Here is a 26385-nt window from a genome sequence, read left to right as displayed (position 1 = left end):
TCCTAATATTAACAATTTACAAATTACAGCAGTGATTGTATTTATATGTCATACAGAGTGTAAATGATGGGAAGGGGTTGTCAACACACATAGGAAAACAAGTCTGAAAATCTCTAGCACTTTCTTTAAATATAATAGTTCCTGACAATTAAATATCACATTGGTTGTTATCTAAATATTTATCTTCAACAAAAGTACAAGAAGTCCATAGTAAGAGAAAACCCACGGTCTTCTGTTCTGTGCCTTAAAGATTAAATTATGTTCTACCTTTGAAAAAGAGCTCAGTTCCTCATTTTATCCTGTTTTAATTTTGTGAATAACTTTGCAAAAAAAGAAAGAGAAAAGAGTCTGCCATTGATAGCACACAGGGACAAAGGCACTGTTACTAGATTGTGGTTTTGAAGTCTGTTTACCATGCTAAATCAGAGACCATAATATATAATCATGTTTTTAATCTTTTGGATTAAAACAGTCAACAACAGGCCTTCCTAGAAACAACGCTCCACCTAACACAGAGCCTTATTTTCTTGCAAAGATCCTGCAGTTTTACATGGATTTTCTGGGCCAGTCTTTGGCAGCAACAAGACTAATTTATTCCAGATGAAACTCAGGCCCACTATAATTGTCAATACTATGGTATTTGTCTGAAAAAATCAAGAAGTGCTGGTATTTTCTAGAGAGGCTGTCTATCTTATGGAGAACCCAGTCCATTTAATTCAAGCTTTTAGGTACGCAGGGTTAAGCAGATGATCCAGTCCATTTGTCATAGTTGCTTAAATTCCTTGTACAGTCTGAGAAGAGCAGCAGTTGCTTACTAAAGACCTGCGGAGGGAGATTGGGTCCCCCCTTTCCATCCATCCACCCACCCAAGGATGATTCAGCCTGCCTCATTCAAGTAAATACCTCTTCCATTGGGAATATAGAGAACAATAGGAAATAAATGCTGGCACCTCCATGCAGTTGGGACCCATTTACTCATATGAAGATGGACGTGACTTATCTTTCTCTTGCATAATAACCCAAGAATTAAAGCACTCATCCCAGAGAAAGGAGTTCCTGAGCTTTACTTGGCCTGACTCAGTTTAGCTCACATCTTCTACATTGAACTCGAAGGAGCTAAATTCACCCTTCTGTAGGATGACCATCCGTAAGTCTCCATGATTTTGTCTTATCCTTTCCTGCCTGTCTGTGAGGACGGTAAGCTCTGTAAGGGACCAGCCTGTTTGTCAGTAAATATTTGAGCATCACTGACTGTTGCAAGATTCTAATTTTGGCTGAGGTTTGTAATGAAATATAAAGAATAGTAATTATTGTGCAAACTTCTCCCTGTGGACCACAAAAAAAGCTGAGTAAAAGCTTTGTTCTGGTAGAATACATTACATGTCTTTGGTTAGTATTAGTAGAAGGTGGGCTTTGGTTGTGACATGGTTTGTGGAACAGGGGGTGAGTCTCCAGTGATATTGGACTTGCTGTGTGTTTAGGGAATGGTGGCTGCTTCTTGGTTTACTATGGGTATGATTATTTCCTCATTTTTAGTTGTCTCTTCTAAGGACATTTGTGCTGGAGCTTACTAGATCTGTGGCACTAGGAAATATGGTGCACCAGGGTCCTTTCTTGCAAATGAGTCTTTTAGGAGTTTTTTTTGCACCAAGGCAAGTACATAACTCAGGGCAGAGGCAGGCTGCAGAGCTCTTAGCCCCTCAGCATCTTGTTCTCTTGGAGTTTCTAAGGAAGGAAGCTGTGGGAGGGACAGGGCTATGAGCACAATGTGAGGGTGTTATGCTATAAGGACATTATGCGCTCACTCCTGCAACACTGGCGAAGAATGCAGCAGTGATATGTTCCTCTAATGAGTCAGTCTGGAGCTGCCAGAATTTCGAGCAGCCCCATAGCCCAGTGATGAGTAGTGGTTTTGACCTTTATTCCTATCTTGGAGAATATTGTAAAATTGAGCTAAATGAATTGCTTTCTGAGCACTGGCATCAGTGTAGCCTAGTTTCTTACAGATTTTTCTCCCCCCACTTCACTGAAACCAAGTCCTCTCTTCCATGCCACTCCCCAGATCTCTCTCCCATTCCTCAGATATTTGTTGGGAAAGTGGTACATACACTGTGGCTGATGCAGAATGCTGCATATTCTTTAGCCAACTGCCTGCTGCTTCTCAGCATGGGTACTGGGTCAACCCACAAATGCCTTTTCCTTACTGGAATACTAAGCTTTTCTCAAGTGGCTTTTCTAAAATGTAGCATCTTTGAGACCTGGCATTTGACTGAAATAGGTCAATAGATTCTGAAATTATATTTGGGTGCAGGGTATGTCCCATAGACACAGGTGGTAAGAAATATTATATCCTTAGGCAGCAATAGTACAAATACATTGTAATGCAAGCAGAAATTAAAAGCATTATGAGGAAATTACTAGGTGAAGCTCTATGAGTTGTGTTTTGGAGACAGACATAAAAGTAACACATTTTTAGGTTTGCCATAAAATCTTTTAAATCATTAATAGTGAAAAATTGTTGAGCAACTCATCATAATGAAAATATAGGACTCACCCTGCAAGTTCATCCCTTGTTTATTCCAGCCCAGCAGATGGATAGCCAGTGATGAATTTGGTCTGAGCTTATCAAGTAAACCACTATGGCTAAAGTTATATGAGTGCACTGCACCTATAAAGTGACAGTTATTTTGGTCATCTCTTACTCTGCCATCTTAAAAGTATTATTAATTTCTATTAAATCACATGTAAAAGAGAAATAAAGTAAGATTTGACAGTCTGAAGACTGCTTTTTAGAAAAAGATTCTGACTATGTTTAGGATGCAGGATTTTAGGAGAAATGTAAGGTTAGAAACTAAAACTGTTTCTAAATATACCCAGTTGTGCTTTTTATTAAAGGGAGTTGTTCCTAGCTCAAAGTCCCTATAATTACTGTGAAAGCGTGCACATCTGAGGTGCAGAATAAACTACATATATCACAGCTTGGAGTCAAGGTAGATGCCCAGTACTGTGTACTGTTAGTTCTTGGTGGCTTTCACAATTATTTCCAGTATAAAAAACAATTTTTGGGGGTGGAAGAGAAGGGAAGCAGGAGGGAGCCTGGCAGAAAGGATCTAAATATCTTACACATTTTGTATCATTATGGATGAAATAATTATGAAATAAATTCCTAGGTAATTCCAAGATAAAAACCCACCGTAAAGCTATGTATTGTACGTCAGTTGAGGATAAGCTTCCATCTTAGCATTCCTGGGGACTCATTTGTGATGCTATCCTATCTCACATTTTCATCTCGTGAAAGCCATATTTGCCTTATGGGTGTGGCATCATCGTGGTAAAAAAAGAGGAGGTGCTACTGGTGTCACAGTTGACTGCTGTACTTTGAGCAGCTCCGTCAGTGCACAGCTCTTAAAGGCTGCTCTGGAAGAGTCTTTACATTTATGACAGATGCTAATGCCCTGATGGCTTCCAGAACGATGGAGGAGAATGTTTTGCCCTTTCATTTCAAGGCATCATAAAGTCTTGGAGACTTCTGAGGCTGGCTGCCAGATGTGATTAAAAATTAATGAAGCAGAGCAATTGTACCTTATGCCCCTGACAGAAACTTGAATAACAGCTTTTCCTAAGACTGGCCTTCTAAATGTTTGGGGTTTTTTTTACATCTGTATTTCTCTCCTTTCTGACCACAGTGACAACTTCCTTACCATAAAAAATTGGAAAACAACAGTAGAAGATATTTGGGACATTTTTCATGCAATATCCTGCAAAATCTAGTTGGATTCTGCTCATTGCACACAGGGTGAGCTGCAAAGACAGACTGTAAACTGAAGCATAAAACCGAGTCAACAGGTATTAAGTGCAGAAGCAGATACACCTTTGTTGAGTGGTACAGGAGTTGGCCTTCGGTAACTCAATGTGTGCAATTGAAATGCAGCAAATTGTTTTTTGGGTGAGGGGCCTACTGCATTGCTTCAAAGCGTACCTGCATTGAATGGCAGAGTAAATATCTTTTCTGTGTGCTATTACCTCAGCTTTAAAATATTTTAAAGGAAAGGAAATATTAAAAAGCAGGCAGTGAGGAGGTGTGTGATCGCTGCACTGATGCTTTCGGAGATCATTGGGGAGGGTTACTTCTCAGGCTCTGAGATTGAAGAAAAGCGATATTATGACAGCAAAGTAATATTAATTAATGCTTCTTTACTACTTTACATATGCTGAGTATTGCAGGGACACAAGCTAGATGTAGACACTTGGTTATACAGAGAGAGATTTGGTTCTTCAAATCCTGTCAATGTTTTTTGAATAGTTTAATATAAATAAGTGTATGTTTGAGGATTTTCTTTGCAAAAGCAGAGAAAAAACAGTCATTATCTATGAACTGTTCATAGGGCTTTGTATACAAAAGCTTTTAGGGCTAAATTCTGATATATTCACTCATACTAAATAGGAATGTACTCCTCAGGTTATTTAATAGTAGTGAAAGTGTCTGGTGTCTGGCAGTGTTCACCATGAAATACTGTTTTGGAAAGGTATTTATCAATGAGATTATAATTTGGGGTTTGCTTTATTTGAAAGAACATACTCCTGGCTGGTCAGAGACAGTTTTTGTCCATTGTGGTACAGGTTAGTCATGGGCTATTTAGAGCAGGGGTATTTTCCTGACACAAATATTGTTCTTTTAAGAATAGACCTTCATGATAATCTATCACATTATCATGTCATGTGTAAGCAGTTATTCATAGTCACTGCAGTTACATAGTTCCCCTAACAGGATACTGTTAAATAAACAATGTTATTTGAGGAACTGGCAATTCTCTCTTCATGCTTCACCCAAAGGATATTCTTAGCTTTTCATTCACTGATATTTTTGCTTTCTTGGAGTCCATGCTTCTTCCTTCTGAAACTCACAGTTGTGCAGACCTCTCATTTGAACAAATCTGTGATACTTTGGGAGAGACCGGCTCATTCATATTCATCAGAAGAAGTGAGCAGCTGAAGTTATCACCCAGCACCCCTTACAAACTGTGGAAGTCAGTATGGTATGAAACGGTACCATTTCTGTAAGCAGGAATGTAAATGATGCTGAGATGCCAGTATGGCAGGAATATAAGATACTGTTTGCAGGAAAAGCAGAGAAGTTTACTGAGTTTCTGCAATCAGGTGTGGCAATCCAAAGGTAGTTAAATGCAAGTCCTGGAAAAGTGAGCTGTGAATTCCAGCCGCAGCGGCTGAACACTAGCAGTTAATGTCTCCATCCAGGAACAGAGCTGGAACTGTGTCATCAAAACATCTAGTTCAGCAAAGAGTAGTAAATTTGCCACCTAGCTGGTTTGAAACCAAAGCAACCTGTTTGGTCAGGTGCATCTCAGAGTGTATATTTTTCAAAGTTGTCCGGAATCCAGGGTTCCTCTAAGGAAGAGTAAATATTAGTCCTGCAGGTTTTGACAAACAGTGGATTAGATGAACTTTCACTCTTCACTTTGGATTTATGTTCTATGGTTAATTTCAACTTTTTAGACGAAGTGTTTTTAAGATAAAAATGAACATGATCATTCTTGGGAGGAGAAAAAAAAATCTTTATTTTTTAGTAGTAATTTTACAGGATGTGGCTACAGTTATCATCAGTCCCAAGTACATGAGTCAGATGGTGGTATTATCAAGTTATTCCTTACTCTATGTTTGTGTAAGATGCACTGAAGGAAATGTGACTGCCTTCACGGGCAGTGGAGCTCAACATTTTCCTAAACTCAGTGACCAGAGCACATGGAGTAATGAAATTGGCACTCACTGAAGTATCTTGAGCAGTAGTGGGACAGGTGTGGAAACTAAGACAATAAAAAAAAAACAAGCAGTTGGAGTGGCAGAGAGAACAGGTATACTTTTGGAAATAGAAGCCCATCAGTAAAGAATCGTCTGTTTTGTTGAAAATACAGGAGAGAGCAATCATGTGTGGTTCTTTTTCAAATCTATTTCTTATGTAAATAGCACAAAATGTGCCTTATGGCACAATCCAGCAAAGCAAGCAAGGAAGTAAATGTTAGACATGCTTAAGCGCAGTAATTTTGATGACACAAATCTGTAGAAAATCCTGATCAGGAAAGCTGTCTTATTCAAGACAGCACGAAACTGCACAGTTGGATCCCTTAACAGTAGGAGTTTAAATTCATCTTTTCTTCAGAACAAAATTACTTTAAATGTATTGCTTGATTACGATCTAGGTTACAGGAACATACTGCTATAAAAATACAGCATTAGTGGAATTTTCCAAGTCCAAAAATAATTTAGTGTCCAAACACTTATCTGATTTACAGCTTCACAGCCATGTCTAAGCTAGTACTGCCAAGTAAAATTTTCTTTACTGTGACGTGTGCAGTTCTTCTTCAAGTGTTTGGAATAATGTCTTACATATAAAATAAGTAAAAGTTTCCATCTCGAAATAGTCGACTATACTTATATTTTTAAAATGCAGCTTCATTTTTTATGGTGTCACTGCCTAAACATACATATGACATGTTTAACAAAATCAAGGACCCAAACACATGCAAGAACCGTGTAGTCATATCATGCTGTGTTTTTTCACAAGGTGAGTTGTATTTCATATCATAAGGTGTTTTTTTCTTAATATAATTGTAAAAGTACTTTTCTGAATTCCAGTAATTTATGAATTTTGATAAATTAATATCTCTCAGGAAACCAATCAGATAGAAGAATGACCGTGAATTTGCCCTCTGTTTCCCCATAGGTGGGTGTGTTCCTGACACCTATGTGGAAACATGTAATTGAAATAACACTTGCATAAATTCTGTTTAGTAAGGATGCATTGGCTGGTGCCAGTGAATGTTAGGGCACTTAATCAAACAGTAAATAGCAGTGCATGTCTAAGCATTGATCATTTAATGCAGACATTGTTGGATGAATTAAATAGATATGAAGTCCTTTTGTTCCTTCTTTTTACTTAGTATGATGTACTGTTGCTTTCTAAATCTCCTTAGGCTTTTTAATAAAGAAAGATTTCTTCTCCTAATTTGGACAGCTGCATAATTTGGGCTGCTAAATCATTCTCAAAGGTGTAATCTAAATGATCCCACTATGTAACAGTTTTCTGCTTAGTTTAGAGCAGAAGGAACAGATTTAGACAATTGCAATCTGTTGCATTGCCTAAAAATATCAAGCACTGATCATTGTAATTAATAGTTTTGAAACGGAAGATCTCCAGGTCCCTTGTAAATAGATATAATTCAAAGTTCAAAATATCTGTTGTGGAAGGTATAGTTATGGCCCTTTTAATGTAGGAAAATCTGATACACAGAGATAATTTAACAGAAGTACAGGATTTAATTTAACCAATTCAAAAGATAAACCAGCTGGAGAATCTGAGACAAAAAAATCACAAGGTCTAACTTCCAATCTTGACTTTTAGCTACACAAAATGCACCAAAGAACTGCCTAACTCTAGACCCTATTTATAAAAAGCCATAGAATCTATGCACCAGCATTTTCCATACTTGATGGGAAGGTAATAGCAGTGACTGTGAAGCTGAGGCTTTGTTCATGAGGTGCCCAGTGCAGAGAAGAGGTCCAAGAGGAAAAACCCAGACTGGGATCTTACCATGCCCTGCCCTTCCCTGCCTGCTGGTCAGGCTCTTGGCATGAACCCTGCAGTCGCCAGTGGATATATTTGTTCAGGTTCCAGGTTTTTCTGCTTGAAGCCAGTGAGGTGAAGGGACACCTTTATCCTAGAAGGCTCTCAGAAAAGGGTAACAATCCTAAAACCTGTATAGTTGCACCTTTCAGTCAAATGTGATGGCCACTAGCATACACCTCAATTTAATCAGATTTCCTGTTTTTATTCAAAAAAGAGGCAATAGCAGGCCAGGACTCCAACCTAAAAACATGCTAAGATGCCTCTACTGAGGAGGAGGGACTTCAGCTAGTGTTATCCCTTGGAGTTATGCTGAGCTGCTAATTTAAGTGCTCAATGCATGATAAAGTTCCTCTAGCAGCAGTGCAAAATGGTGCAGTGTGACATGGAAGTTCAGGCACACCAAGGGCTTGTGGACGCTGTAGCATCCTCCTGGAAATGATCTGCCTATGGTCACTGAGAGTGCTACAAACAGACTATATGCTAATTTCTCAATGCACCCTCAATTTCCACTGTATAATAGCATTAATGACCTTGACAGAAAGCATTTCCTGGGGATTAATAACCATTTGAGGTTTAATGACCTGAGGCTATGCTTCAGGCCATCAGCTTCTCCAAGCTGCTCATTAAATCCTTAGGGTGCAAAGTCTGCTTCAATCACTCCTGCTTAAGCATTTCCTCAGTGTCACCTAATAACAATATTCTCCCTGAGGTATTTCCTCTTCAGAGGCCCTGATGTTAGAAATTTGTTTGTCCTTAAGTTTTCTGAGAAGAGAACTCATTGTTAATTTTTTAGTTGACTGTGTATTACAAGTCAAAGCATTTACTCAGGATTTACTCAATTTCTGCTGTGATGGAGACAATTAAAATGAGACAGCTACTTCCTTATATTGCACCTTGAAATAGAAACTATTTGGTTTAGTTGCTTACAATGCCATAATCTAAACCAAGAGCCAGTAGCCTCCCCCATCCGAACACTATTGGTTCAGCCAGAAATCATTTATTTGAGAGGTGATATGGGACAGGTTATCACTTCCTAGCAAATAGTGGCTGCATATTAGCTCTAAAGTATATCCCAAATTCAGAATTTTGCAGAAGAAACAATATAATAGAGAATACATCTGTCTTTTGGAGGAGGAATGCCATTGCTTGGCCAATTTCTTACTAATGAAGTCATAAGTCAAAGACGGTGTATTGTCCTATGCTATGGTACATACTTGTGAAGGGTGAACTTGTTTTTCTGTGGAAGATTTTTCGTTTAAGGGAACATTCTTCCCACATCCAGATGGCATCAAGTACAATTGGATCTTAGTTAAATCTGCTGTTGTGGTGTTACATTGTGTTCCCTGTTTGTGTGGTAGTGTGGCGTGGCATGACAAATAGGCATGGCACAAACAAGTTGCTATTAGAAGTTTCTTCCCAGAGTTTCTAAACTGAAAGAGAAGAAAATCACAGGGAAAAAAGCAATCAACAGCCTTTGTAGGAAACTGATACAGTGAGCACGGTGCAGAGTATGTGCCTACAAATCAAGAATTGTCTTCATATCAATTATAAGAATCCTCTGGTGAGGCTTTGCCAGCATCCCGTTCACACGTTAGTCTCTGTTGTGCACCAATCAACCAGCTAAATTGATACACCTAAGGCAAGCTAGGAGCAGTGCTCTTAGTGTGCTGGAAAACTTTTCTGAGAGGTCTGAGAAGACTTGCCTTCAACCTAACTTTCATTTAAAATGAGCTATGCTGGCCCTGTGCATTGAGCTAACATTTTTGTCCAGTGACAGCCTGAATTTTCAGGGAAAGTAAAGCATTTTTCTGTCAAATCCTAAACATTAGAAGTGCTTGGAGTTGTTTATAAGCTTAAGACAATTAAAGAAAACTTGAATATCAAAATTGTATGGTGTCATTTGCAGGGGAAACCTTGAGTGTAGTTTAGTTCTGGTAAGTGAGATACACGTACATCCTATGGAAACCAGCACGTTTTTAATTGATGAATAAGACACAGATGCAGTGAACAACTCAAGTACTTACTCCCTTGCTTGTATTTGAGATTACTGCATTCTAAGTAACTCTAATTCAATGACATGCTTTGTGTGGGAAATAGATGCTGTTTGCGGTAAGCACTGAGCACCTGCACAGGAATGTTCCTACATAAATCTCAGATCCCTTTGCAAACATGGATGCAGATCATTTTTCACCATCACTGCAAAGGGAGAAAATAGGCACAAGTAGGTGAAATTAAGAACCTGAAGTCACACAGTACATTCACAGAAGATGCCTCAAATAAGAATTTTATTTCATCTCACTAGCTTTATGTGCCTGTTCCCAAAACCTCTGTATAGTCCCTAAAGAAGAATGAACACTTTCTAGGCACAAGCCATTTTACCTCTTTAATAAAGACATTATGTAAGATAAGATAAATATTGTCACAGAAGTACCTCTTTGTCTCCATAGCCTTTAGGAGCACATGGGATGAATAGTTCCAGTGCAGTTGCAGATAGGTGGAAAGATCCCCACCCTGTATACCCATAAATGCCCACGTATGTAAATAAATATTCTACATGGATGACAAAATGACTGCTGCGAAGACAGGTCAACTAGATATTTAAACATGTGCTTAATGCTGATCTTCTGACATGTCCTACTGAAACGTGTTTTATAAAAACAGCCACTCTGCTGAAACCCTTACCATTCTGTGAAACAGAGCTAAGGCTGCTGACCCAGCCTTAGCTCTGATTCTCCTGGCTTCTCTTGGTTTGAGAGAACCATATAGCATCTTTCCCACGTAGATTTTAGGTGTAGGAATACACTTCTGGTTGGAATTTCCTTTCTAAAGTCTATTAAGAATTCAGATGGGAGCCAGATGAGTTTTTTCCTGTTCATTTAGAAGAAAAAATGCAAAACATCATGAGAAACTTAAAAACTCCAGCACTCTGTGAAAGTCATCACCACAGTAGCATTTTCCTGAAAAAGTTCTTTCCAGGGGGATTTGAGTGTGCAGGTGATAAGAGTTCATGATGTTTTTCTACCCCTGATGAAGAAAGGATAGATCAGTAAACAATGACTGAACACTTTGAAATACAGTCAACATATATTAGCTTTATAAACTCAGTTTTGAGGTTACTTTTAGCAATTGGCTTTGGCTAGGTGTTGCAGAAAGTTTAATGAAAGCCCCAGCTCTGTTCCCCAAATCAAGAGTCAGCCAATTGAGCATCACAGCTATAATTTTCACCCTGTGGCAATGTTGCCTTCACTGCACATCCTACAGAGCAGGTAAACCAGCAGAGCCCAGGCTGGTTGTTTGGGTTATTGTTTGTCTTTAAAGGTGAAGCTCTACCAGAAAATAAGGAACTGTAATTTTCAGTATAGCAGTTTGATTCCTTACTAGTAGGTGAGCTTTCAGAGCATAGCACTGTGGCCAGAGGATACTACAGGTCCTGGGTTTCCAACTACAATTACAGTGTAAAAAGCCACTGTAAAATACACCACATCTCCTTAAGATACCTTTATCATACATTCAATTTCAACCAGTGGCTTCAGAGCAACATGTGGGCTCTTAAGATGGTTTATTTAAAATCTTTAACTTCTATTCCGCTGAGATTTCATTGTCAGCTTTAGACTTCTCCTAGGTGTTTTTACAGTGAAATCCGTATGACAGACCATCTTTTGTAGGCAACTGCCTGCTTTCTGCTTCTGCTTCTGTCTGGAGAATAACTTATCTCATCATACTTCTGGCATATCTGAGGCTAGACCCTGCCAAAATCTGAAAGTGAAATAAACCATCAAAAATTTTCAGATTCTTAAAAGTGCAGACCAAGGTCAAGTCTAGAAAAAGGCTAGACTTGGAAAATAAAGTACTTTGCCTTTTCCTTCAAAGCATACACAACCAATTTTCAGTCTTTGCGTTTATCTGTATATCCCATTACTGTAGAACCAGACAGGCAAAAATGGCGCATGTCCTCAGCACATGCATTCATTCTGCTGCTCTTGAGTGGACATAAAGCCAGAACAGCCAGATTTGTGGAGCACATCTGTAGACTGGGAAGGGCCCCAAGCTGATCCCAAAGGCAGCACAGCAGCTGGCTGGGAACTTCCAGCTGTTGCGTCCAGAGTCCAGGTTGCGCCTGTGGCCCTGGGTACGGCTCCTGCCTCTTGCTGGAGGTGATGTCCAAAGGAGGGAGCTGTCCTTGCACACTCCTGGGCAAGGGCAGCTGCTGTTGTTCAGTGATTTATTTTCCCGAAGACCAAATAGAAATCGTGCCCAGCAAACTGAACCTCAGACCCCTAGGTTATGAATAGCGGCCATCTCTCATCTCTTCTCTAAACAGGGTATTTTAATGCTCTGCAGAATTACAGTGTGAGGCATGCTGCCTTCTATCTCCTTAATCCTCTGTGAATTTACTTCTAACGGCTACTGCCAAAATACAGTATGGCACTTGCACAGCACATGCTTCTTCAGTGGTAAGCACAAAGCAGCTTCTGTTCAGAAGGAATATGTTGCAAGCCCATGAGTGACACATTGTGAGTGCTGAAGGTTATGCAACATATTCTGAAACGGAGCAAGCCATAAACACTTCATTTTTCAGAAACAGTCACATTACTTCTGTCATTCTGCTTGGCAGTGTATGTACGCAGACCTTGGTGCATCCACGTAGCACACGTTGAACAAGCACCAAGTGCTAAACCAGTCGTGTGCCAGCAGCACTGCAGAGTTCAGATGAAATATTTCAAATATGCACTTCAACACTCATCTCAGTTTTTATAAAACCCCATGATCTTTATGTGTTTATTTTTACTTCGCTAGCCTCTCTCTTGGACCTAACTGACCTCAAACTATAGCATGGAGTTACCTTCATTGATCTCTGTGTGCTCTCTAAATGATCATGAATCAGGTCATGGCTTAGGATAACTCATAGCTTCCAGTGGGAAATATTTGCTGGAAGGGCAAGGGGCTTGTGTCTTTCTATGGCCAGATGCTCCTGTGAAATAAATACATCTAGAAATCAGACAAGACCTGAATCAAATCCTTAATACCACCAAGAAAACCTCTCCTTTTTGGTATCCAGGCCATCTGACTGCTGAAGTTGTAAAGGAAGGAAAACCACATCATTCAAGGTAGCTATGTGGTCGTCATATACTTGGAGCATATTTATGAGAGAGTACACTCTTCAACATACTGAGTCTCACCATTTTCGTTCCTGTGGAAGGAAGAGCACTTTTTCCCTTTTGTTAACTGAAGTGTAAGTGTTAAGTGATGAGTCTCGTTTCCCACCAGAAGTCCAGCTGAGGGAGGAATTAGTCATTTACTTTCCAAAATATCTAGCTGGTAGCACTGTCTAGTGACTAAACCATCTTTGCCCACAGTCAGGCAAATAATGATCCAGATGGGTGGGAATGTGCTCTCCAGCAGTCAGAGCAAAGGAACTCCATCCGTGAGATGGCAACTGAAACTGTCCAGCTCATTTCCCATCAACTATTAGAAGATTAAGAAATAGCTGAAATTCAGCCAGCAAGTTAGGAAGTGCCAGGGACTATATTTCACTGACATTTTCAGAGCCAACCCTTCTGTATTCCCTCCTATTACTCAGCTAGAGGCACTGACATGAAAATCATAGGTTTGTGCTTCAGTAGCTTTGGTGTCTCCTGTTGCCTACCTCACAGATCCACTGTCCTGTACCAGCAGGGAGCAGGCACTGGTAGGTCTCCAGCCTTCCTGTTGTCTTCTTCCAGGGTAATATATGCCATATAGCTGAAGGGCAGACTCTAACATTATAGAGTGATAACTGAAAGCTTCTAACTTACCTAAGCTCTTTCATGCTATTTGATAAAAGAGCAATTTGTGTCATTCCTGTTTGTAGCTAAAAATAACAGTAAAAAAAGTATATAACATTTTTAGTCCGGGGTGGTGCACTAATTAGTTCTTGCTACCTCTGCTTTATTGCTGGCAGTTATTATTGTTGAGTAATTATAGGGTTCCTATGAATCTGGCTTCCATTTGCTCTGTGGTGTAAGGAAATGAAAAGTGTCAGTACTATGGATACCCAGTGTTATTTCTGCCATAGGAGAAATTTGTATTATTTAAAACAGTTATTTTGTATGATGGTTTTAGTAGCTGGAAACAGACCTAGGTGAGCTGCAGAATGGAAAACCAGTATTTTCACTACATTGAAAGTCTGTTCTCTACTTGAAGGAGCACATAAAACCCCCACTGCCTTCTATAAAAAAAATGTATGGAAAGGAAACTAGAGACTTCAGCCAAAATTCTAAAAATAATAACTATACCAACATAGCCAAGTCGTCTGTTCCTTCCTCCCTTCAGTATGAACGAATGAATGTTTATGTACAGCTATCATGTAGGAACTGCTTCAGCCTGGTTTCTCTGTGTTGCTCTGGAGCCATATGGACTTCAGCTTTCATTGCAAAGGGGACTGAACAAAAAAATCCAATGATTTGCAAGAGGAAAAATCCTGGAAGGATTTTAGGTCAGATATCCAAAACATTTTAGTTCATTGCTAAAACTGTTTGTGCTGTAATCTTCCCTTTGGGTTTCAAAGTGTGTTTCGATGTGTATGTGCCAAAGTTTATAGAAAATGTCTGCAGCCACCTGGTAGTAGAATTCAGGATTGGGTGAGTCAGAATTAAAGGTGCCTGAAAAGGCAAATGAGAGTTAAGTACCTCAAGTATCTCCAAAGATCTAATCCCTACCAGTTAGGAAACTTAAATATCCTTAAAATCTGCCCTTTGTGTTTACCACTTTGATATCAAAAGTTACTTGAATCTGTTCAGTAAAATTAATCAACGTTTCCACCATGTGATGGATGATGGAAACTGCCTGAACAGCTGTTAGAAGAGTAGCTCCACTGCTACTGTAAAAAAAGAACCTTTAATTTGACTTTCCCACATTTAGTACTGTTTTTGTGTTAGAGGCACTTTCATGAAAAGGGTGCCTTTGTGAAGACACAGTGAGGAAAGATTTTCTTTTTTTTTTAGTAAGCGAGTAATTGTTTCTTTTAATCTCTTTGTTTTTCTCTTGATTCTACAAAGATCAGTGTACAGTCATGTAATTACTGGCTCTGGACTAAATCAGACTGAAACACACACTAGTGTGACTCCACTGTTTGTATGGCACTGCACAGTCAAAATAAAGGGTAAAACTTAGTTCGCAATAACGTCTTTACATCAACAGATGCTATTTCTTCAATCACTGAAATAATTTTAAAATGCAGTAGAACATCACATCTGGCACTGACATAGGATCAATCCCACTCCATAAAGGAAGATGGACCAAGTTCAGAATATCCAGTTAAAGAAAATAATATTTGTGCTTAGTATCAATTTTCTGATTTTTCATTTCTTAGTCATAAGACGACATCCTGGCAGCTTTCATTAGGAATATTCTTGTAGTAAATATCTGGCAAAAAGCGTTAAAAACAAATACGGGTGTTTGATGTTTAATCCTTTCTGAAATAGTAATAATAAAAAAGTCCATATCCACAAATCATGTAAACCTTCATTTTATAAATTATTTTCCACTACAGTCTCAAGGCATGATGAAATGTTAGTAACGTTGATATACTTCAATGATAGTAATTACGATATGGCTGGGAATCAGAAAAAGTCATCTAGGTTTGTAGGTAAAGCTCTTGCCTGTACTTTCAGGATAATGCCAATCCTTCTGTTACTGGATTTTACATAGATGATACCTTCTTCCAAACTGTGTGAACAAGTGATATTCTGCTGTTTGAGGTTTCAGGTTTTTTTCAGAAGAAATACACAGGACATCTTTCTCAATTGGCCCTTTTATGGAAAGAGCTATTAAGGAAACAGTGGGACCTAAAGGCATATCTGCTTGTAGTGTTAATCAGCTGATAACAGGCAGATAATACTGTAAGACCAGTTGGGAACTCAGCACTTTGCATTGCATTCACTGTGTACAAGCCATGGATTCGGACCTCTGTCTTAAATGTTTGAACTCTTCTGTATGTGCTGTATCTTATCCATGTTTCTTGCACTACCAATTACTCATCTCACGTAGAACTCCAAAAGACAGTGCTTTAATCTTAATTCATGATAAACAAGAACTGAGAAGTCTTTTTTATTAATACATCAAAGTATTATCTCTAAAAGGAGTTAGTTTCATATTAATGTTCAGTGCTTAATATAAATTCACAGCGTGAAGACCACCTTGGGTGGGTAGAGATTCTCTGAAGTATATCTGATTGCCCACATGTAATTTGAACATCTACAGCACATGAAGGGTATAATCAAAGAATAATTAATATGTTGATAAGGAATTATGTTTTGTTCTACTTCATAATTTAGAGAGAAAGTTTACAATGACAACATCTATCTTTTGGGGTATTGTTTACATTTTCACTCAAATTATAACATGAACCATTCTCCTGCATTCCATAGTGCCTTTCATCTGACGAGTTCCAGTTACTGTCTGACCAATTAATTTCAGTGCCGCGCACATGCAAATCACTTTGGGTATTGTGGAAAAAACTAAGAGAGGCATTGAAGTCTGAAACTTGACCTTTGGGTTAGGACACTGAGCTTGAAAACCCTGACTTTGAGAGACATTAAATCTCTGACTTTAATTGGAGTTATGAATTACCCATGAGAGCTGAAACTAATGCTCATACGAGCACAACATCCTCTTGGGAGAACCCTGAATGTCAGGCCACTCCAGAGACCTTCTGCATCTTGTACGCTGCTTGAATTCAAGCTGTCTGCAAATCTCCCCTGGCCTTGCAAGAGATAACATTTTTCAAAACCTTGCAAGGATGGAGGGTAGCTGCAAGCTGCATGTAGTGGGGTCCATCCACTGCATCCAAATTCAGACCAGGGCAGAGTACCAGACAAAACACCTTGTACCATTTGTGTGCACTGAAGAAACATACCTTGTGTACAGATTGAAGAATTTACTGCTCCTGTAATTAAAGTATTAGCAATCTAATCAAAGAGTTACTTCAGCTACAAATAACACTTGGACTTCCAAGTATAAAGTTACGGCAAGTTTCCAGTGGTGGCACTGTCTGAACTGATACATATACAATCCCTATTAGTCATACCTCTTACTGGTGTTATGCTTACCCTTTCTATGACTTTTTGGGTCCTAAAATCAAAGGTGCTAGTAGAAAGGGGGTGTAGAGAGGAGCTTACAGCCAGTCTTTATCTGAAATTCTCTACTGGGAGAAGTATTACGTTGCTGGTGGAGATATTTTCCTCCTCACTATTGATCAGTTTAGGGTTATTTTTTTACATTTCCTGAAACAGTCTCAGATCTACAGAATGGTTGAGGTAGAAAGGCATGTCTGGAGGTCATCTTGTCAACGCCCCTGCTGAAGCAGGGTGATCCACAGCCATCTGCCTAGGACCATATCCAGATGTCTTTTGATTATCTCCAAGGATGAAGCCTCCACCACCTCCCTGAGCAACATGTGCCATACAAGTGCTCAGTCACTCTCGCAATAAAAGTGTTTTCTGATGTTCACACAGAGCTTCCTGTGTTTCAATGTGTCCTGGGTTCACTGGTTGCCTGTCACTGGGCACTGCTGAGAAGATCCTGGCTCTGCCCTCTTTGCACTCTCCCTTCAGTTATTTATACTCATAGATGGGATTTTCCGAATGCTTCTCTTCCCCAGGCTAAACAGTCCTAGCTCTCTCAGTTTCTCCTCATCTACCAGATGTTCCAGTCCCTTAAATAACTTTGTAGGGCTGTGCTGGCCTCACTCCAGTGACTCCGTAACTTAATTTTACTGGGGAGTACAGAACTGGACCTGGTACATCAGATGTGTCCTCACCTATGCTGAGAAGAGGGGAAGGATCACCTCCCCTAACCTTCTGGCAGCAGTCCTGTTAATGCAGCCCAGCATGATGTCTGCTTCCTTTGGCAGAAAGGCACATTGCTGCCTCATGTTTGTATTGGTATCCACCAGACCCTCAGTTCATTTCCTGCAAAGCTGCTTTGCAGCCTGTGGGCTACTCGCTCTTTCACTCTTTAAAAATAGTAATCCCATAGAAGATATAGAACATGAATGTGTTACGTGAATATATAACAAGTACCTGTAACTACAATGTTTCAATTGCTGCTTATTAATTATGTCTAATAGTTATGGAACTATCAATGGTACATTGTAAAAATCTCTTTATAGAACATCTGGGTTGCAAGTGAGCATACACTTGAAGGTTTTCTAAATACCAGCTGGACTCAGTATTTCCTTTTCTGATACGAGTTCGACAGCTATTTTGGTCTTCAGGCCACTCTGGTCCCTAATAAATAGAAGTTTAGATGCCGCCTAGATCTCTTAACTTGGGAACAAAGGCAAAAACTCATATTAAATAAGAGTCTGTTTTCAAAATTTGGCCTATAGTAACTCTCTGAGTCACCAGAAGTTCCGGAATAGATCCCAAGGGATGGGATTGCGACCCCTTCTTTACCTGTTTGATAATGTTCCTTCCACATTAAAAATACAATGCATTTTATAGTGCAGCCCTTAAAGACTCACATTTTCCAGACCTTTATCCAAACACATTTTTCAGTGGACATACAGTGCTCATGTATCAAAGCTCTCTTACTGCTCAAGTCAGCTGTGCTCAGCTTTTGAATGGCAGGCCAAATAGGTGGGGAGGGCAGCATGGTGCTGAAGAATGGGTGGGTGGTACCCTGTCCTCTGAGTCTGTGCTGAGCCAAGACTCATGGGGGCCATCAGAAGGCAAGAAAAGGAACATAAATCCTAATGTGGAAGGGGAAGGATGTGAAGGGAGCTCTTAATCACTTCTGCCCATTAGCAACACCAGAATATTTTTCCTGAGACTAAAGGGAGGAGAGCCTGGTGTCCTTGTCAGCTCCCAGTATATATATATTATTTAAATTTTATCTATGTCATAAATTCTGTTAGTGATTTCAGCTGGATAAAGTATTCTCCTTATTTCTTGTCATAAACTGCTGCAGTGTTCTTTTATGCAGCTGCCACATTTCATCCTAATGCAGCTGCATTTCTCCCAGGGATGAAGCGATCCCTATATATAACTTTTGCATCAGTTTTTATAATCGTTTAAAGTGCTACAAGATGAGATGTGGGATGCAAGCTATTGTTTTATTAGTGCCATCCCAAAGTGCTGCATTGCACAAATCAATTGTGAGCTGAGAAGAAAAGTGGTTTGAAAGTGATACTTGAAAACAGGGAGAGATTTTGGGGGTTAGGATGGATATAAAATCCTGTTTCAGGAATTTAAAAGGAAGATGAGAAAAAAAAAAGAGGAAACAAACTGGTGTGGAGTAAGGTTGTATAAACTGATTGGACATGTGAGGCAGCGGGTAGCAAAGATGTCAGAAAAATGAATGGCAGAGAGTTAATTTTAAGTGACTTTGGAGGGGAAGGCACAGAAAGAAAAGGAGAAAGGGAAACCAGCAGTAAATAGAAAGGATCATGAGAAAAAGCAGCAACCAAAGAAATCAAGAGGACACTGAAAGGAAGATTCTCTTAGATTTATCACATAGCTGAGCTATATGACATGGAAGTGTCTTTTCAGCATCAGTTGGCACTATGTTTTTGCTAAGTTATTAATGTTAGGTCTGAGACTTTCAAATGTTAAGACAACTTGGTGTCCAAATCTCATTGCATTCTCATGTTTAGGTGCCCAGTTGTGCTGAACAACCCTCTACCTCAGCAGAGGGAGTTACTAAGAAGTCTACATAAGGAATAATTCTTTGGGAAACTGATTTTGTGCTAAAGACTTTTAGGGACAGTGATGGCTGCCTGAAAGAGTGGCTGATTACTCTGAATAGGGAGTCGCTCAGGTTATTTCTTGCTCCTGAGGTCTTTATGTATCCTTGTGTCCCTGCTGACTGTTGTGCTGGCTGCATCAATAAAGTCACCTCTCAGCTTAAAGAGCTTTTTGAGTTATAGCACCTTGCACAAAGGTCTCTCCTACACTGTAACTGTTAGTAATTTCCTTGTTGCAATGTTATTTGCATAGCTACCTTCATGTTATTAGTATGAGGAAAACCATTGTGTTGTACACCTATCTCTGACAAGATCTAAATGTAAAAAAGTATTAATACAGATACTATTCCCAGACCTGTGAAGTGTCATGCCTCATGAACCTGCTGTAAATCTCAGGCCTACCAGTTTTGCCAGTATTGATTTAGGAAAACAACTCAGCATAATCCTTTCACCCAAAAGGAACTAATGTTCCTAACACCTTGCTGGAATAATACAACTTTCTTCTTTTGAAATGCAGCCTTACTCAAAATAAAAGGCTGATTAAGAAGTCTCACAGCTGGGCTGTGTAGAATTTGGTTTTAGTAGGGAACAAAACCATTGTCATAGTGGTTGAAACAAATATTTCTTATAGTCCCAGACTATGTATGAGCAATAGGAATATCAGTAGCTCAATAGGAAAAGCTATATTAAGGGCCATCTAACCAGGAAAAAATAATTTTATAACACTGTCTTTTGTTTGATTTCATTTATTCCGTTCTTTAGAACCATTTTCCAAATCTGTGGTGGTAGCAGTGAGTAGTCATAACACTCAAGCTCCTGATCCCAGTGTCCTTTGGCAATGAATTTTATAGATTTTATTTTAAAAGGTACTTTATCAGTTGCCTTCATTCTTTTTCATTCCTTCCTTTTCCTTAATTTTCCTGTCTTTGTGCTGTAGCATAGAGTGAATAGAAGTTCCCAATTTCCTATTTTTCTACTACCCCGATTTTGCATCCTTTTATCATAGTCCTTCTTTATTCATTTGTATCTTTTCATCTCTTAGCATATGAGATTTTTTTTCATGTACAGAAATAATCATGCTTCTCACTTTCAACCTTTCTAAGAAGTCAGAGCATGAACGGACATCATCTGACTATTATTCATCAAGTGTAAATAATTACATATAAAGAAACTACTCATGAGCTTGAAAGGATCTTTTTCTATTGACATTTGAACTGTATGCAGCCACAGTAGTTTAAAAAGTCCATATTATTGTATTGTTTCTAATACCACAATATTCTGCAAAAGCTTAAGGTCTATTAAAATAACCCTTTGACGCCTTTATTTGTTCCTTGCTTGCAAAACATAACCTTGCCTCTAATAGTAAATATATGGCATAATATAAAATAATTCCAAAGAAATTCCACTTTTCAAAAGCCTTATTATCAGGATTTATTGAAGAGTATGCACCACATTGTACTAAAATCATATAAATTCATGCTTATGGCTTATTTTATTTATGGTATATTTGCACTGTAAATGGTAATTTTATGGCTGCATAGTACAATAACCCTTGCGTTATTATTGGAATTCTTCTGGAAAAGTCCTACAGAGTGGAAGGGAATGGGGTAAACCATTAAACTGCTACCTAAAAGCATTCCCTCAAATGGAGTTCTCAGGAAGTTATGCTAAAAGCCTGAATAATTTTAGAGACACCGATACCGTTTGCAGAAAAAACTTACACCATCCTACAAATAAAACTTCAGAATTTTCCCTTTTAAAGAATTCCGGTTCATACGATGCAACATGAAGGGTTACGGAAAATTATATCTCTATAAAATCGTATGGGACTTTTTCTTTAGGGAATCTGAGAAGTTTGTGTTTTTCCATGACCTGCAGCAACATGCTTGCAGTAGTGAAGCAAGATGATAATGTAGTAGTTAAGGTATTAACCTGCTCTTTGCAAGCCATAGATCACAGAATCATATAATAGTTAGTGTTGGAAATGACCTTAATATTGTCTCATTCCGACCTCTCTTGAAGGAGAGAGTAAGACAAGGACCAAAAGTTAATGTAAAGCGTAGCAATAGACTAACCACCTGCAAATCCTGTGAGCTGTAGCCAAGCTGTTACTCTACTACCAAATGCTTGCAAGAGACCTTTTCCGCCTGAGAGATAGTCTTGGAATGGCCACTGGAGCTCACTGATGTGGCTGCACAGTAAAATGTACTCCTTTCCATTGACTTGAATAATCGTTTTCACTAACATCCCCAGATATTTTAAGTCTGCTAAAATTGATTTAAGTGATGAACAATATAGGGGGAATAAAAAAGTGAGCATAAACAGTGATTTGTTACAGACAGTTGAAAAGAAAAGTGATCACATAAAGTTGGCATCAACACAATAGATGAAGTAATTTTGTACCTTATTTATTCTAGTTGCTAACTCTTTCACTGCATTGTGCAAAATGATATCTAAATCTTAAATTAAAAATATAGTTTAAAAAAAGAGAGAAACACCAAAACAGGAGATAGAAGAGACAGAGAGAGAGAGAGAGACTGGCAGAAAGGCAGAATCAAGATGAAATGCTGATGTCTAGACAGGAAAAGGGAAAGGTCTCTAGTACCTAGGTCTTAGCACCAATATTTGTGGACAGTGATAAGAAAGTCCCAAGCTAGAAACTTAATTTCTTACATTATTTTCTCTTGACAGAACAATTTCCTCCAAACAACCTTTTAGACAGTTCTGCATTCTTTTGTAGGAGGAAAGACTGTCCCAGTGGTTTGGTTTTCTTGGGCTTGTTAAAATGCAATTAATGTGGACTAAAGAGGAGCTGTAGAGCTTGTTAATACAACAGTAGACCATTCATGGTTTTGCAGAGTTATTTTTCTGCCATCTTAGAGGGTTGAGCTAGATCTCTGAAGGGTTAGCCAGGAGTTAGTGTGGCAGGAAGGGAAGCAAGAGAAGGAGGCAGCTGGTGTGGGGTAGGATGTCCCCTTTGGTTGCAGCTCACTGCTAGAGTCTTCCTCTGGTGTTGGGCACCGTCAAAGCAGTTTGTGAAGAATGAGAGAAAGTGTTGGAAGAGAGAGAAAGATGGCAAGTAACTGTCTCCATTTTAACCCCAGAATACCCCCATGGTCTGTAGGAGAAAAGCTCAAACCTGCTTAACACTAGAGATAGACTCAAAGCCACATCCCAGCTGTGCTCTGAACATCTGTCACACTTCCTGGTGAACCTCTCTCTCCTTATTTCACTTTACTTGCATACGAAATAAATTAAAAAATGGATCAGAGATTTGCACTTCAATCTCTACTGTGCGATACAAGCTTTGAGCTACTACATCAGTGTCTCTGATAAATATTTAATTTAATACACAGTGGAACAGGTCTAGGAGAAAAGATTAAGACAATCCCATGGTGGGGGGGAGAGGGGGGAGGGCAGGAAATGGCTTGGCTGATCAAAGAGGTGTGTGACAAGGTTTTAATTTGCTGCTTGCATATGGGCACAGAAAGGTTTTGCTGAAATTGGAGCAACTTCTGTGGGTCCTCAGAGTGCAAGGAAGGTCAGTAGCAATGCCTGTGCACAGGGGACTTTGAGCATAACTCCTGGGAAGAGCTGGTAGATGAGGGGGATATGGAGGCCATGAGATCTCCCCAGAAATGTGGCTGGAGGGCTTTTGCATGTGTGGATCTCAATAACTCTCTACTGATAGAAAAGTGAAATGGCAAAAGAAATTTGTTTCCTGTCAAGCTTCAACTAAATACTGAAAACAACCCCTGAGAATTCATGTACTGTGAGACATACTGATACTTGTCAATGTTTGTGACTGAATTATTATCTAGCCTTAATAATTAATGGTTACCATTAACTGCTGCCCTAGCAAGTGGAAAGCAGTAGGTAAACTATCCCTGTTTTTCCATCAGCAGAGCAGGGCACTAGTGCATAAGGACAAACCCACCATCGGGTGTGCTGGGGTGAACAGTGTTTCAATCACACCAAGGGAGATGCTGCTCACTGTGCCTCCTGCCAGTCTTGACTGCAAAAGTATGAGCCATGTCCTCCCTAAAATCACTCTTCTCAGAGTCACAGCCCTTCTCTGTGCTGTTGACAAGCTTCCCTGGAGCCACCTGGGAACACATGGAGTTTTCCAGGTCCTTCAGGGTGGCACCAAGACAGTTCAGCTGCTGCAGGCATTTTGAATTATAACTTCAATTACATGCCCAGAGTGAGATAATAGAAATCACCTTTGGCGTCTGCTGAGGATTAAGTCCTTGGCTTTTTTCTCCAAAACTGTAGGAGCAGCCAAGAGGGGAATGGCTGAAACAGGTGCCTTTAGCCACTGAAAATACACCTGTAGAAGCAAAGTCGTATTTTTGGCTTGTCCAGCAGCACATTACACTTCTCCCCTTCACCTGGCCTCTGAATAAAACCAGAATAGAGAGAGAGATGGGAAGAAACTGGGCACTGGTACATGTCCAAGAGCCAGTATCCCAAAAGCTGACTTAGCAAACCTTATTTAAGGCTGAATCAGTCTGTTCAAGATGATCATTCAGAAAATGAGAGTACTCCCTATAGATGCCTTCATGGAGGAGATAAAGTTTTGAATGCAGAAGTTAATCAGTCAGTCACTTTTGAATGGTTGCAGTATGCTTACAAACAGCCTCATAAAAAAAACAACAAAACAAAACAAACCATCACAAAAACAAAACCCCAAAACCGTTGAGATTTACTTGCTTGGTTATGCCCTGTGATTATTCATCCACTGCAACCTGAGAATTTTTACATCTAAGTTGGGCTTCAGGAAGATTCCTCAGCAAGCTCCTCTGAGCAGCCAACTGCAAAAAAACATTGAAATATGATAAGTATATAAGAGCATTAAATGTTAGCATTCTCTATCACCCACAGCCTCTGTTAGTTGTGCTTCCAGGCCAGATGAAGCTAGCATGTACATACAGCTGTTCTGAGTTGTAAAATACATTTTGGAATGGGACTGATTCATCTATGTTTCTTGAGATTGAATTAAGCAAAAGAAAAAAGGATAAAGACTTGTCTTTTTTCCAAGCGCTTAATAAAAATATTCAGTCTCACTGGAACATAATAGAGATGTGCTTTCAGCACACAGATGTGCAGTAGTCAGAGTCACGTTTTATGTAAGCCGCTCATTCTTTTGTGCAGTGTTAAGAACTGAATGTACTTTCATACTCCTTTTTTTGGCCTTGACGTTAGCTAATGTCAAAGCAAATGAAGACCTGGTGGTGAATCCTTTTCAGCACTGCTAATGACTGCAGCCATTGCAGAGCTGTTACTGGCTGCCTAATCATCTTTGGGATTTTGTCAATATAAGGCTTTTGATACGTAGACCTTGCATTCTGAATTTTTATTTCTGCAACAGAACTTGATGGCATGACTCAGCATTTAGTGGTTCAGAAAGGTGAGTGGGTCACGTACTGCAGAGTATATTCAAAGCAAGCTTTATGGTGAGCTTCAGTGGGTAAAGTCATTAAAAGTATGAGTGATCTGAACAGAATTACATGGGGAAAAATTCTCGCCAGCATTTCCTATCTATAAAAATGCATTTTAGTAGAAAACAGATTTACAACTGGATTTTTTTTGCATGCAAGGCAGACCATGCAGAAAAGCAACTGATCCTGATTTTCTTTTTCCAGTTCCATTACTTGCTTTGTATTTAGGGTTTAGTATTATGGCTGCCTAGATTTACAATCACAAATATTCAAAACCCTTGACTGGTTCATTCAGGTGGAATAATAAATAACATAAAATGTCTATTTTCTTCAACACTTGCACACTTTGTTTTGCAAATGCAAGAGGTGCAGATATGTGTTTTGACTTTGATCTTGTAAACTGAAACTGTTCAAGTGGTAGATCGTGATCTGGATCTGGGCAACAAGGAGGTGTTGCCCAGGTTTTCCCAGAAACCCACATTTATCTGGGTGAGCTTCTATTTTCAGTTGTTCCTCCAGTTGCTCTGAGAGCACCTGTGCATGCAAACAGTGCGGGCACTGCCAAAGCCAGACCTGGCACACTGCTTTCCATAATATGAGCCCAGGGAGCTTGGTAAAAATTGAGGTGCCCCACTGTCGACATACATTGGTCATCTCAGAGGTTGGGCACAGAACCGTGTGTGACTGCTGGACTGCTCAAAGTCTTGTTTCACTAGACACATTTCAAACTATATCCTGTGGTTTTGTGTAGCTGACATTTATTTACTACTGCTTTAGCAACTGCACAAGGTGCATTTGCCTCTCCTATGCAAAAAGCTTTAGGTCTTATCAGTCCCCTCTTGAACATGAGTTTCTTCTGTTCTCTCATGCTTATATATCCTGTCACTTTCAAAGTAAAGAGGGACTGTTGTCTTGTTCAGCTGATGATTCTGACACCTCTTCTACAGGGAAGGATGCATCTTACCCAGTGAAAGCTGTTTGAGAAGGGAAACATACTACAGCATCAGCTGTGTCCATACTTTTGAAGAGTGGAGAGTGGGCAAGATGACACAGACTGATTCCTCTCCTCACTGTTTAATACAGGCCTTCTCAATAAAAGATTTCTCTTGATAAGCAACTGAAGCAACCCAAAACAGGCCTGGAAGTGAATTAAAATTAAAGAGCGAGTGGTCTGGGATCCAGTGCTTGAAGCTACTGCCTATATCTATTTTATTTAGCTGCACAGCCATAGCTGTAGCTATTTATTCTCTATTAGCAGCCGCAAGAGAAAAGTATTGTCAGTAGTTGATTTATCTCACCTATTTTAAACAATACTTCAAGGTGAAATGAATCACCCTTTGGAAGTACCTGTCTTTCTATTGCCTGTGGAGGGAGTCTGCATAATGGAGTTCAGATGGCTAGGGTAGGAGTAGGAAGGCACATCCTACCTGTGCAATTGTCCCTTCAGTAACGTAAGACCCGCAGTGGGGTTTTCCTGGCAGAGCTTTCAGTGGCTTTCACATGGGACTTTTCTCTGCAAGAAGTTTCAGAGCAGGAAAAAACACAATGCATGCTCCCTGTCACCCCATTCCTACTCT

At 39.5% G+C, this 26385-nt stretch overlaps 1 protein-coding gene across 7 annotated transcripts in view; it reads left to right on the top strand.

Annotated features, from left to right (window-relative positions):
- Positions 1 to 26385, top strand: part of STARD13 (StAR related lipid transfer domain containing 13) — a 295099-nt gene that overhangs the window by 227757 nt on the left and 40957 nt on the right. The window lies entirely within an intron of this gene.

The sequence above is a fragment of the Pezoporus wallicus genome, unplaced genomic scaffold (assembly GCF_028554395.1).
Source record: "Pezoporus wallicus isolate ANWC-B61680 ecotype Strahan unplaced genomic scaffold, APGP_CSIRO_Pwel_v1 contig_1876, whole genome shotgun sequence".
NCBI lineage: Eukaryota > Metazoa > Chordata > Aves > Psittaciformes > Psittacidae > Pezoporus > Pezoporus wallicus.
The sequence above is the reverse complement of the archived record's forward strand: the minus strand, read 5'-3'. Positions and strand labels throughout refer to the sequence as shown.